Below are 14,909 nucleotides of genomic sequence, written 5' to 3' on the forward strand. Positions count from 1 at the left end.
AATTATAATTAAAATCAATCATAAAAAATCCAAAAACATGCCTTTTATTTTTCTTGCAATTTAAAATTCCTATATAAATGTATAGGATGTCAAATTCATGTAAATAGGCTAGTTTACATTTCCCGCACAATCGATGTAATAGCGTAGATTTACTTTCCGCACTTTACATTTCCGCACTTTAATTTCCAGCACATATAAACTGCGTGTATGTCAAAGATAAAATTGAACCGTTAGATCACTAACTTCAAAGATAAATATCTGAATACAATCACAATCACACTTGCACCTCTTAAGGTAATCCCTTCTCATTCCTTTCAAAATCAAAGTCAAAATTCCACTGTTTCGAGTACAAAATCGAACCTTGCTTTTATATCCGGTGAAAGGATAGATTTTTAAAGGAAATAGGATAAAGACCTTACAACTCAGGGTAGACCTCCTAGTTTGCTTGCTCAAATCAAAACAAACAAAATTCTCATACACTGTTGATTTTTCAAAACTTTCAAAAAAGACAATACTTTGTATACATCCAAACACGGGTTATTACAAAGTTAACGTTCTTTTCAAAACATCTTTCGAAAGATAAACAAGCATTTTGTATACATCCACACACGGATCATTACAAAATTCAATTTACAAAGGTATTTGAAACCACATATGAGCAATTTCAGAGCAATTGAAAAGTGATCGAAAAACAAGTGAGCTAAGCAAACTTAAGAGCCCATGGATAACCATGGATACAAAGGGTGCTAACACCTTCCCTTTGTATAACCTACCCCCTTACCCAGAATTTCTTAAAGGTCTTTTTTCTGTTTCTTTTATAAACCTTTCCTTAATTGGATAAAATAAAAGGTCGGTGGCGACTCTGTGAATTTTCAAAAATGCGAAAGCATTAAGCGACAAAAAAAGAGTCAGTTCACGTATCTCTACAGATCAGAGGTATGGCCCGGTATTAAAAAAAATCGGAGGTCCACAGAACTGGCGACTCTGCTGGGGAAATATACTTTCAAAAACAAAATGTTTTCAAAAGGGGTTACCTTAAGAGAATAGGTCGATGTTTTCAATTGTTTGACTTGATTGCTTTATTTTTCAAAGGCTTGCTTGGGTATTTTGCTTGTGTGAAAGATTCTAACCCGAATCTCGAGATACCTTAAGTATATGACATTAGACCAAGGAAACTGTACGGCATGTACCGATACGGTTGAGCTGGTAGTCATCGTTAGTGCGACACTTTGGTTTATACTGATTGTAACACCCTTCTAAAACCCCCACGGAAAATATAATAAAAATCCAGAGTAAACATGAAATACAAGGATGTCACAACTTCTTTAACATAAAATACTATAGTCATTTGTCATGCCACACGAGGAACCATTTAACATAAATACAATTCATGTTCAACACAGCGGATTATAATTCATAACATTGCATAATCATCATCATTCATGCAAGTTCTCTAATACAATTATAAACAACAAAGACCGACATAATAACTCGTCTCTAAACTAGCGTTCCCCAGTGTTACATTCAGAGCATGACTCGACACGGACTAAGGGCTAGCCTATAAGCTATCTTCACCCAATCAAGACGCCGCTACATCCTTAATCTGAAATCATCAAAGTAAGGGTGAGTTTCATTCGAATTAATAAGCATTATGCAATCATAAGCAATAAAATCTCATAGTAATTATCATCCACTCAATCATACATATAATCAGAATTATTACAACAAGTAAACATCAATCCAACAATATTGGCCATCGGCCCACAACTCATCAATTATACCAATGATCAAGTTATATTAACAACATATTCTTAATACATCAATCATATAAACACACCAAGGCATAACACTGAATTCCATCCAATCATGTTATAACCAATGCATATGATTAAACTGACACTATGCATGTGGTACCATACATGGGATATACCCATCCAACTGATATCCTCATCACTGAGATACAGTTTAACCAGCACCGATTCCACACACAGGGAATCATGCTCACCAAATATCCAGCACCGATTCCACACACTGGGAATCATGCTCACCAAAATATCCAGCACCGATTCCACACACTGGGAATCATGCTCACCATTTTGATCCACTTTCATCACCGGGATCCATCACCAAAAATGTATGCCAATGAATGCAACATATAACATGCTTACAACATCACCAATCCGATGTAACACATCGTCTCATTATCATCACCAAATCATCACCAATAAGCATGTATATATTCTTAGCATTCATACAAACATATCACACATACATTCACCACAGTTCACATGTTAATATTAAAAGTATATTAACATTCATAAATCATCAATCATCACCACGTTCATGCATCGTTACATCTAACATCATTGCACACAATGTAACCAATTATCAACACAACCCAACAACATAATCACAAAATATGTATTCATTTACGACATGTTATAAACCAACATCACCCAATGAATATCACAATCTCATCACCAATACAGAACACGCATCAATGGTCATATATATAAGCACATATACATATACTATCTTTCAATTCATTAATAATTAAATCGAGTTTAAAAAGTAAAGTTGGCTATTGCCCATTTTATCAATTCATCAGATAAAGCATCTCATTAGCTTCGCAACGCCCAAAACGGCACATAAATCGGATACTCGGATCAAAAGTTATGAGTTTTCAAAGATAAAACATTTTTAGAAAAAGTGCTGCAGGAACGGGGTTGTCCCTACGTGGGAACCGGTTCCTAGCAGCTTCAAAGTCACGTCTCTGATTTTTACTATGGGGAACCGGGTTGTCCCTACATGGGAACCGGTTCCCAACTGCCCAGAATCCATATTTCTCTGTTTTTACAAGGGGGAACCGGTTCGTCCCACATGGGAACCGGTTCCTACGTACCTGCACAGCAAAAATCACCATTTTGACAGCATTTACCATATCCCATTTCCCCAATTTCAGGTACATACGAACATACACACAATTATCATTGATTTTCACACAATTACACATTTCAAACAAGTTATTGACATGTATTAACATCATATATCACAAGTATCAACAGAATCATGTTAATTCATACAAGATTATCAAAACCTAACAAAATTCCCAAACCCGACACGTACAATTGAACTAGACAACAATCCTAATCAATCATACTACCTACAATCACATAAGGAATACTAACCCGAAGAATCCCCCCTTACCTCAGAGTCGAATCTTCGAAGGTCTTCTTCCCCTTTGGCCCTTCTCACTTTCACGTGTTCTCCTTTTTCCAAAATCTGCTTCTACTGCTTCTGCTTCTCCTTTCCCAATTCCTTTATTTTATGAAAAATAAAATAAAATATTATAATGGGCTTGCTTAGTCAACACCCCCTCTTCTGCTAATCACCACTCTAGGCCCAATGCCAATAACTCATCATTTTCCATATAATTCAACCAAATACCAAAATAATTCCAATTAATAATTTAATTTCCAATTAAATTAAAATTAGAAAATATGGGGCGTTACAACTCTCCCCCACTAAAATAGTTTTCGTCCTCGAAAACATACTTCTAGTGAAAAGTTCCAAATAGGAGTCCTCCATCTGACCCTCCTGTTCTCAGTTAACACTTTCTTAGTCGAACCTCCAAGTTCATCTGACATAACCAACATAAGCATACCTCATGCATTCAATCTCAGCTCTTACGTTGCTTTTGACCATCCCTAGATATACCACTCGCTATAATTCCAACGGTTAACAACAATGAAACTTCGAGGTGTGATCCATACAATACACTCAATAACTGAATAATACAATTACACAATCCATGGTATGATCACAACTGATCAACACCGTAGTAGTGGATTCCATTTACCCATGTACTAACCTTAGGCACACTCTTCCAATTGAGTGATGAGGTAATACTTACACTTTTTACCAACTGCTTCCTTCAAGAACTCAATACTCATATTCTTATACCATTGAATTCTAATTGTCTGGCTCCTCTTAGGTCACACCATCAATTACCCAACACGTTACATCCTGCTTTTGCTGCACTATCCTGGTTACTCATTGCAACCATCATTACCAATTAGACTTCTGAGTTATACCCAACTCTGGCCCTCTTTACTCACTCGTTTAAGAATCATTCTTTACCATCCATGGTACTAATCCACCACTCATCAATACTTACTCGCACTCAAAAACAATTCCTGATTTACTTCATCTATTAAACATTCCAACTATGGAAGTGAGTGCACATCAGTAGTTATAATTACATAGCTCATCATCCTCAATATACCATTGCTTACAAGATAGCTCAACAGAGTCCCACTTTCCACTAAGAATGAAATCAACTTCGTCCTTCGTAGAGTATAATCCTTCATTACAATTAGAAATCCACACAATACCTTACAACATTACAAGATTATTATAGCGTCATGTAATATCAATTCTTCTTCTTAACTCCTCCGAATACATACTCGTTAGCTACGTACAACCATAACAACATATCCATCGTCTCGGCAATTATTCAAAAGGTCCTAATCCTTTGGCACGACATCCTTATGTCTACGAGATTCCAAATCCAACCTATAGATCAACATATATTCTCCATGTAGGATTTCCGACATATTCATTCCTCACTGCTCACGAGTAGCACTCATAACACCCCTCTACATCATACTTTCGCTGTACGACTACGACTACTCGTCTTAAGTCACCGTCCAATACTTTGCACTCCTTCATATTCAATCCCTCATAAGTTCCCACAATATGGTGAGTGGTTGTTCTCACATCTCAGCATTCATCACATCTTATACTATTAAGGTAACAAGCAATCTTATACCATCTATATAATTCCGCCTATTATCAACAAGAGATTAAGGGTGATCAAGTCCTCAATTTGTCAATAGATAGCCGACAGTCATATTTAAGCATAAACCGTTGTTACTACATAATAGCGTCTTTTCCGAGTTTGCACCCAAACTCATTAACATTGTCATAGTCTAATAATTCTCTATGGTGTCCTTCTTCTAGAATATTCTTTCTCAACCCGGTAACACGCGGAACACAACAGCGACCACCAACCTCATTATACTATCCTCGTCAATTCTGAGTCCGTCATCTTTACCTTGGTAATCCAAAGTCGACTTATCGATCAACTCAACATCAGCTTTCTGACTTTCTCTATTCTCGTCAGGAATACCATTAGTCAGTTTCAGTATACCCAATCTAACATTATTAGGAGCACTTTCACATACCAAACTTAACTCTCTGAATTGTTCAATTCAATCCAACTCTTTCTCCATCAGCATCGATCTTTTTAGAGGTTCCCTACTCAGTGCATTGACACAACATCTTCCTCACCAAGATGATAATCCAAGAAAAATCTAACCATGTCTATTGCTTCACATTAAGCCCTTGCTGATCAAACGGGTACTCCAGACTCTTATGATCACTAAACACTTCCAATCTCAACCATACAAATAATGTTGCCACAAACAAAACCACATTCGTCAACTCTAAGTCATGGGTCGGATAATTCCCTTCCTGCGCTTTCAATCGTCCCGACGCATAAGTTACTACTTACTGATTTTACATCAATACACCATCCAAACCCATCAACGACGCATCACAATATACCACAAATGGTTCCAAATTCTATTTCACTTTTTCTATTGATTCCTTCATCACTCAAATCCATCAATATTTAAATCATCCTTATCATCTTATTTATCAAGGACATATTCTACTCGACTTCGTTCCGAATAATCGCGGTAATAAGCATTCCTATTCAAAACTTTTTTCGTGCTTCTTTAACCGACATCATAATATCTCATCATAGGACCATTCTACTGTATTTATAACTCTCCCATAAGGTATAACATAATCTCTCCTCTTCGTGGATTCAAACGGTACATTAATCTGACACTCAGAGCTCAAGACATGAATGTTTCCAACCGTTACCCAAGATACAATACCGATACCATGCAACGAAACTCTATACGACATCTCCAAAACTTCTCAATTGGCACATTTAATCTCTAAGATTGCTTCTCAACAAGCCTCCTCATTATTCCTTTATTCTGTTTAACTCTGACACTGACATCCCATGCCGCACCAACGAACAATCTAGTTCTAAGGACAAGTGTAACCGTAACTTCACCTCTTTCTAACATCATCCTAACACAATTAAATATGTTACAGCTGCTGCAACCATTTTTATAACAAGGTTCATCTCGTTAGCTTTCCGACGCTTCAAACGGAACTCAAATCGGATGTCCAGAACTCCAGTTATGAATTTTCGAAGTTTCATAACGATTCAGCAATCTTCCTGCGATTTGCTTACGAAAATTCTGCTCCAGAACTCATCCTCTTCAAATTAATCTCATTATTAACATCATCTTATCACATCTCTTCGCTTCCAAACTTCTTATAACTTAAACAACACATTTCATCGCTGAAGTTCGATTTCTGCAACATCCTGAAACCAAATTCGTGTACGCCATCATCAACCTTCTTATCCTTGAGATCATATTCGTCTCTTTGCATTACTCGCACTTCGAAACTTTCTCAACAACATCGATAACCTCTCCCATCATCTCAATTACTTACTAGTAATCCTACGACAAGGTCTACGACAATACTTCCTTTAATCACTGCTTCAACAACAACCTTTTACATAGGGCTACTCATACAACAACATCGCAGTACGTCAGTAGCACTTGAGGCATCACAACTTCCAAGTTCCATTTCTCAGAAATAACCATCATCTACTCCGAGACACTCCGACTGAACAACAACCACGGTCTTCAGTCCATGTCACCTTCGCTTCAGAAAACAATAACTCCACACTCTTGTACTACTGCCCCACGCATCTCTCTAACATCTTGCATCTGAGACATATCCGAGAAGCATGACTTCTCCCCCACTAGTTTCAATCCCACTTCTGCAAGCAAACATTTAGAACACACTGAGTACCGACAGTGTTTCACACACATGTCGCATACCGAAAGGAAATTAACAACAAGACTCTGGTCGCAAGGACCGACAATGCTCTGATACCACTATTGTAACACCCTTCTAAAACCCCCACGGAAAATATAATAAAAATCCAGAGTAAACATGAAATACAAGGATGTCACAACTTCTTTAACATAAAATACTATAGTCATTTGTCATGCCACACGAGGAACCATTTAACATAAATACAATTCATGTTCAACACAGCGGATTATAATTCATAACATTGCATAATCATCATCATTCATGCAAGTTCTCTAATACAATTATAAACAACAAAGACCGACATAATAACTCGTCTCTAAACTAGCGTTCCCCAGTGTTACATTCAGAGCATGACTCGACACGGACTAAGGGCTAGCCTATAAGCTATCTTCACCCAATCAAGACGCCGCTACATCCTTAATCTGAAATCATCAAAGTAAGGGTGAGTTTCATTCGAATTAATAAGCATTATGCAATCATAAGCAATAAAATCTCATAGTAATTATCATCCACTCAATCATACATATAATCAGAATTATTACAACAAGTAAACATCAATCCAACAATATTGGCCATCGGCCCACAACTCATCAATTATACCAATGATCAAGTTATATTAACAACATATTCTTAATACATCAATCATATAAACACACCAAGGCATAACACTGAATTCCATCCAATCATGTTATAACCAATGCATATGATTAAACTGACACTATGCATGTGGTACCATACATGGGATATACCCATCCAACTGATATCCTCATCACTGAGATACAGTTTAACCAGCACCGATTCCACACACAGGGAATCATGCTCACCAAATATCCAGCACCGATTCCACACACTGGGAATCATGCTCACCAAAATATCCAGCACCGATTCCACACACTGGGAATCATGCTCACCATTTTGATCCACTTTCATCACCGGGATCCATCACCAAAAATGTATGCCAATGAATGCAACATATAACATGCTTACAACATCACCAATCCGATGTAACACATCGTCTCATTATCATCACCAAATCATCACCAATAAGCATGTATATATTCTTAGCATTCATACAAACATATCACACATACATTCACCACAGTTCACATGTTAATATTAAAAGTATATTAACATTCATAAATCATCAATCATCACCACGTTCATGCATCGTTACATCTAACATCATTGCACACAATGTAACCAATTATCAACACAACCCAACAACATAATCACAAAATATGTATTCATTTACGACATGTTATAAACCAACATCACCCAATGAATATCACAATCTCATCACCAATACAGAACACGCATCAATGGTCATATATATAAGCACATATACATATACTATCTTTCAATTCATTAATAATTAAATCGAGTTTAAAAAGTAAAGTTGGCTATTGCCCATTTTATCAATTCATCAGATAAAGCATCTCATTAGCTTCGCAACGCCCAAAACGGCACATAAATCGGATACTCGGATCAAAAGTTATGAGTTTTCAAAGATAAAACATTTTTAGAAAAAGTGCTGCAGGAACGGGGTTGTCCCTACGTGGGAACCGGTTCCTGGCAGCTTCAAAGTCACGTCTCTGATTTTTACTATGGGGAACCGGGTTGTCCCTACATGGGAACCGGTTCCCAACTGCCCAGAATCCATATTTCTCTGTTTTTACAAGGGGGAACCGGTTCGTCCCACATGGGAACCGGTTCCTACGTACCTGCACAGCAAAAATCACCATTTTGACAGCATTTACCATATCCCATTTCCCCAATTTCAGGTACATACGAACATACACACAATTATCATTGATTTTCACACAATTACACATTTCAAACAAGTTATTGACATGTATTAACATCATATATCACAAGTATCAACAGAATCATGTTAATTCATACAAGATTATCAAAACCTAACAAAATTCCCAAACCCGACACGTACAATTGAACTAGACAACAATCCTAATCAATCATACTACCTACAATCACATAAGGAATACTAACCCGAAGAATCCCCCCTTACCTCAGAGTCGAATCTTCGAAGGTCTTCTTCCCCTTTGGCCCTTCTCACTTTCACGTGTTCTCCTTTTTCCAAAATCTGCTTCTACTGCTTCTGCTTCTCCTTTCCCAATTCCTTTATTTTATGAAAAATAAAATAAAATATTATAATGGGCTTGCTTAGTCAACACCCCCTCTTCTGCTAATCACCACTCTAGGCCCAATGCCAATAACTCATCATTTTCCATATAATTCAACCAAATACCAAAATAATTCCAATTAATAATTTAATTTCCAATTAAATTAAAATTAGAAAATATGGGGTGTTACACTGATGTCCCTTGAAAACGATCAAGGAGTATATTAGGCTTCCGAAATGTCATTAAACACTAATTTGTCTTAGAACCTTTTTAGTTGAACTTGACTTGTGGCCTATTAAGTGGCTAGCTTTGAAATTGATCGAAGTTAGTTATCCTCGAGGAATATTTTGATCGGCCGCTCGAGCGCCGTATTGAGATGTTACTTCCAAGGATCATAGAACCCGAATACTATTCTAGGACAGGTTTTAACCAACTCAACTTCAGTGGGGAGGGTATCACCTATCAGCTTCATGCAAGCCTTTGAACCTAAGGCTATTGTTTGATTTGTTTTTGTGTGCCACATGTTTGCATCATAAGCATATCATTTTTGCACCAAACACTTCAAGGATCAAAGAGTTTACCTTTGTTTTTGCAGGTAATGGCTCCCGCCACCAAAGATTACATCCGAATCAACATTTCAACGGTACCATCTGAGCTAAAAGACTTAGTGTCAGAATTCCCCAGGAATGTTCAATTCACTGAAAGGCATGGTCACCTACTCCATTTGGTTACCTCAAAATTTGAAGAAGACATGATACGGGTCCTGTTCCAGTTCTTTGACCCTGAACATCATTGCTTTACCTTTCCCGATTACCAGTTGGTACCCACTTTGGAAGAATTCTCTGAACTAATTGGATTGCCTGTTCGAAATCAATTACCTTTCACTGGTTTAGAAAGGATTCCAAAACCTGAAGTCATTGCTGCTGCTTTACATCTGCGGAAATCAGAAATCGAGTCCAATTGGGAAACAAAGAGTGGAGTTAAGGGTTTACTTGCCAAATTCTTATTGGAAAAGGCTCGACTACTGCTAGAAAACAAAAGTTATCCAGCTTTTGAGGAAGTTATGGCACTTTTGATCTATGGGTTGGTTTTATTCCCTAATCCCGACCAGTTCATAAGTGTACACATCATCAACCTTTTCCTAATCCGTAACCCGGTACCAACATTGCTGGGAGACATTCTACATTCTCTACACACTCGTACCATGAAGAAACGAGGAACTCTCATGTGCTGTATACCACTACTGGCTAGGTGGTTTACATTTCATATTCCCCGATCAGTGTTGAGAAAAGAACAAAGAATGCATTGGTCTCGCAGGATTATGTCTTTGTCTCATTCAGATATCCGGTGGAACAACTTCTTTCAAAAAGACATTACTATCATTGATCATTGTGGAGAGTACCCTAATGTGCCACTCCTTGGCATCAAAGGAGGCATCACTTACAATCCCTCTTTAGCTCTACGCCAATTCGGATATGCAAGAAGCAACGGTCCTCATGACATGATTATCCATGGCATTGTGTTTGATTACGAGAATGATTCTCATAGACACCGACAAAGGTTCATACATGCATGGGGCAGTGTCTATAGAATAGAAAGCAAAACTCTGGGGCAATGGAACTCTATCCCTATGGAACCCTACCTCAGATGGGTCCGCACTCAAACTCAGAAACTCCTTATGCCATATCCCGCTGTACTACCTGTGACTATTGAACCAGAGGTCGAAGGATATGAACCTCAAGTTATTCTACACCCGGACATGCCAACTGACCTAGAAGAGTTGCAAAAATCTTGGGTTCAACTCAAAGAGGAAAGAGACACCTTCAAATCATACTGTCAAGACTATGAGAGAAGGATATTGGAGCTCACCGGACAGCTTCAAGAAGAACAGCAGATCAACACATTCCTGGGGGCAAAGAGAAAGCGTCCACGGGAGACCTGAAGGATCATTTATTTTATTTCTGTCTTGTAAGCCCAAATGAGGCAAAGAAAAAAGAAAAAAGAAGCAAAAAAAAAAGAAATAAATTGATTAACTAACGTTTGTTTCTTCTTTAACAAATCTAAACTCTAAGATCCTTGAAACATTGCACACACATTTCACTTCATGCATTGCATATACATTTCATACATTGCATACACATGGCATCCAGTCATACACATTGCATAACAGGTTCACATGACGGATTTCTCATCTTCTCGCTGTTTATTTCAGCCAGAAGAGATGGAATCTGAAATGAGCATCAAGAATCTCGAAGCACAGAATGCCCAAGTGCAAGTGGCAATTTTGGAACTGGCAAAGGGGCAGCAAGAACTGAAAGCCCTGATAATCAAGAAGAAAAAGAAGCCCAAAGGATCTGTAGGTGTGAGTCACCTGAGAAGAAAGATCAAAATCCCAGTCAAAAAGTTCAAAAAGCCACCGATCCCTGAAACAGTCGGTGATGATGAACAAGAAGACAATCAAAGCAACCAGGGTTCTGCTAAACCCTCTCTCTCTTCAAATGAAGAAAATGATCATTCTGGGGACGAACCGGACGATGAAAAATACCAACAGCTGGAAGACCGTATGAAAGCTATGGAGATACAAAAAATACCTGGCTTAGATTTCAATGATCTGGGGCTCATCTCGGATGTTGTTATCCCTCCAAAATTCAAAGTTCCTATCTTTGCAAAATATGATGGAGTTTCTTGCCCGAAACTACATCTGAGATCCTATGTAAGGAAGATACAACCTCATACAACAGATAACAAATTGTGGATTCACTTCTTCCAAGAAAGTCTGTCGGGTACACAACTCGAATGGTACTATCAGCTGGAAAATACCAAGGTTCATACTTGGGAAGAATTAGCTGCTGCTTTTTACAAACAGTACCAATACAATGCTGATCTTGCGCCAACCCGTACTCAACTAAGGGGCATGTCTATGGGACCAAAAGAAAGTTTCAAAGGATATGCACAAAAGTGGAGAGATATGGCTGGAAGGGTTCAACCACCCTTATCTGATCGCGAACTAGTTGACATGTTCATGGGCACTTTAACTGGCCCTTTCTATAGCCATTTGCTGGGAAGCTCATCATCAGGTTTCACTGACCTGATACTGACCGGAGAACGTGTCGAAAGTGGCATTCAAAATGGAAAAATTCAAATAGGTTCCTCCTCTGGTACTACAAAAAGGCCCATCAGTGGGAGAAATGAGGTCAATACAACTCAAATTCAAAAAAGTCGCAAAAGTGAGCAGCATCAATCTGTAGGGGCAGTTCTGATCTCCGCATCTGCACCTCAAAAAGATCAACAGCCAAAATACACGCATCGACCAGATGCACCAAGAAGAAATTTCACCAAAATCAACATGCCAATTTCTCAGGCATTGCAGCACTTGCTAAAAGCAGATCTGATCACCTTAAGAGGTCCTCCAAAGAATGTCAACACTTCCTCTCTGAATTATCGCCCTGATGCGACATGTGCCTATCACTCAAACTGTCCAGGACATGACGCAGATCACTGCTGGGCCCTGAAAAATAAAATACAAGATATGATAGATGCTGGTGAAATTGAGTTCGATCCTCCAGAAACTCCAAATGTCATCACAGCACCTATGCCAAAGCATGACAAAACTGTCAACGCTATCCTGGACACTGTTTACATCTATGATGTGAACGAATTATCAACTCCACTCTGCGAAGTCAAAGGAAAGCTAATCCGAGCTGGTTACTTTCCAGGGTGTGACCCCGACTGCTTTTACTGCTCCTGTCTGCCCAATGGTTGTGAAAATCTGAGGATGGGAATTCAAAACTGGATGGATCGCCGTATCATTATGTTTGAGAGGCTCCCTTCAATGGACGTACTGTGCGAAGTCTTTGCAAACGGGATAAGAATAGAGGATGTCTCAGTGATCTCCAGCTTACCATTCAAAATCTCTGCCAAGGCTCCATTCAAAATTTCTGCTACACTCAAAGTGGCATCAGTAGTCATTGCTAGTCCAACTCCATTTCCATACTCCTCAGACAAAGCTGTCCCATGGGGATACGACACTAATGTTTATGTTCATGGAGTTAAGCAGGGTACCTCGACTGAAGAGACCGCAAAGTTAACTACTCCAACTGTGGGTAATATTGTGGGTACCAGCAAGATCACGAGAAGTGGAAGAATCTTTTCACCGGAAATTTCTCCAAATGTTGCTGCTGGTCCAGTCCGAGTCCCAGTTCCTAATCAAAATGTCAACGCTCGAGGAAAAGAGCCACAAGTTGAACAAATTCAAACCCCGGTGGAGATCACTGCTGAGGATCCATCAAAGCAAGAAATGGAGGAAATATTGAAAATCATCTGCAAGAGTGATTACAATATTGTTGAGCAACTGGGGCACACCGCTTCAAAAATCTCAATGCTGTCTCTGCTAAAATATTCAGAAGCTCATGCCAAAGCTCTGATGAAGTTCCTTAAAGCTGCGCATGTGCCTCAAGAGATCTCAGTCGACCAATTTGAGAATTGTGTTGCCAATCTAACCGTGAGCAATGGTCTCGGTTTCTCTGATGTGGATCTAACCCCTGCTGGAAAAAATCACAACAAAGCCTTACATATCTCCATTGAATGTAATGGCACCACTCTATCTCATGTGCTAGTAGATAACGGTTCTTCTCTGAACGTGTTACCGAAAACAGTACTAGAAAAGCTTGACTTCGAAGGAATTGTGTTACAACCAAGCGATGTTGTGGTAAGAGCCTTTGACGGGTCAACCAGAACGGTATACGGAAAAGTGAATCTCCCAATCAGAGTGGGTTCTCAAATCTTTGATTCTATCTTTTACGTAATGGAAATTCACCCAGCCTACTCCTGTTTACTTGGACGCCCTTGGATACATGGGGCAAACGCTGTAACTTCTACCCTGCATCAGAAGTTAAAATATCCAGTAAAAGGAAAGATTGTCACAGTCTATGGCGAAGAGGAATATGTGGTTAGTCACCTAAGCAATTCCAAATATGTCGAGTTGGAGGACGAATTCATCGAAACTCCATGCCAATCATTTGAGGTGATCTCTCCAGATGTCTCTACCACCAAGCATATTCCTGCTACTCCAACTACAACTATGGCTTCTCTCAAAGATGCCAAAGCCATGATTGAACAGGGTGATTGCACAGTATGGGGACAGCTTCCCGATATACCCTACAAGTCTGACAAACTAGGTCTGGGCTATGATAGTGAAAATCAAAAGAATGATCAAAGTCCTTGTTCTGGAGGATTAATGTCACACTTCGTCAGCCAAGAAGTAAACGCTATTGAAGATGAAGGAGTGTTCTTGAACCATATCATTCAGCCATATCCAGATGAAATTCCACCCATTTCCATGGGAATGTGGGATGCTGTTCAAAAACCAAACGGCGGGTATAACTATCAGTATGCCGAACCTCAGAATTCTTATATTGCTATGGAGGACCTTACCCCGACTGGATGGGGTGATCAAATTGGAAATAACGAAAGTTTCACAAATCCCGCCACTGAGCAATATCAAAATCCACCCAAAGAAGTATGGAACACGCTAGGAGAACCCAGCGGCAAATATGACTATATGGTGAAATACTCCGCTCCTCCAAGCTCACAAATTGCTATGAAGGACATTATCCCAACTGGATGGGATGAACAGTACGACGCCAACTTCGCTTTCGAAGAAGCCAGGGAAATACCAAATAACGAGGGTTGCTTTCTGTCAGCATACACTCCTCATCAAGATGCACAAGTCTCTATTTAAAACATCATCCCGACTGCATGGGACGGCCTTATCGA

At 39.0% G+C, this 14,909-nt stretch overlaps 1 long non-coding RNA gene across 1 annotated transcript; it reads right to left on the bottom strand.

Annotated features, from left to right (window-relative positions):
* Nucleotides 1-1,314: 1,314 nt before the first annotated feature.
* LOC131651454 (uncharacterized) lies at nt 1,315-9,013 on the bottom strand. Its single transcript, XR_009298394.1, has 2 exons — nt 3,208-9,013; nt 1,315-1,603 (listed from the first exon to the last, which is right to left on the bottom strand). It is a non-coding gene; the product is annotated as an uncharacterized LOC131651454 (long non-coding RNA).
* Nucleotides 9,014-14,909: the final 5,896 nt, after the last annotated feature.

Source organism: Vicia villosa, linkage group LG2 (genome assembly GCF_029867415.1).
Source record: "Vicia villosa cultivar HV-30 ecotype Madison, WI linkage group LG2, Vvil1.0, whole genome shotgun sequence".
NCBI classification, from domain to species: domain Eukaryota; kingdom Viridiplantae; phylum Streptophyta; class Magnoliopsida; order Fabales; family Fabaceae; genus Vicia; species Vicia villosa.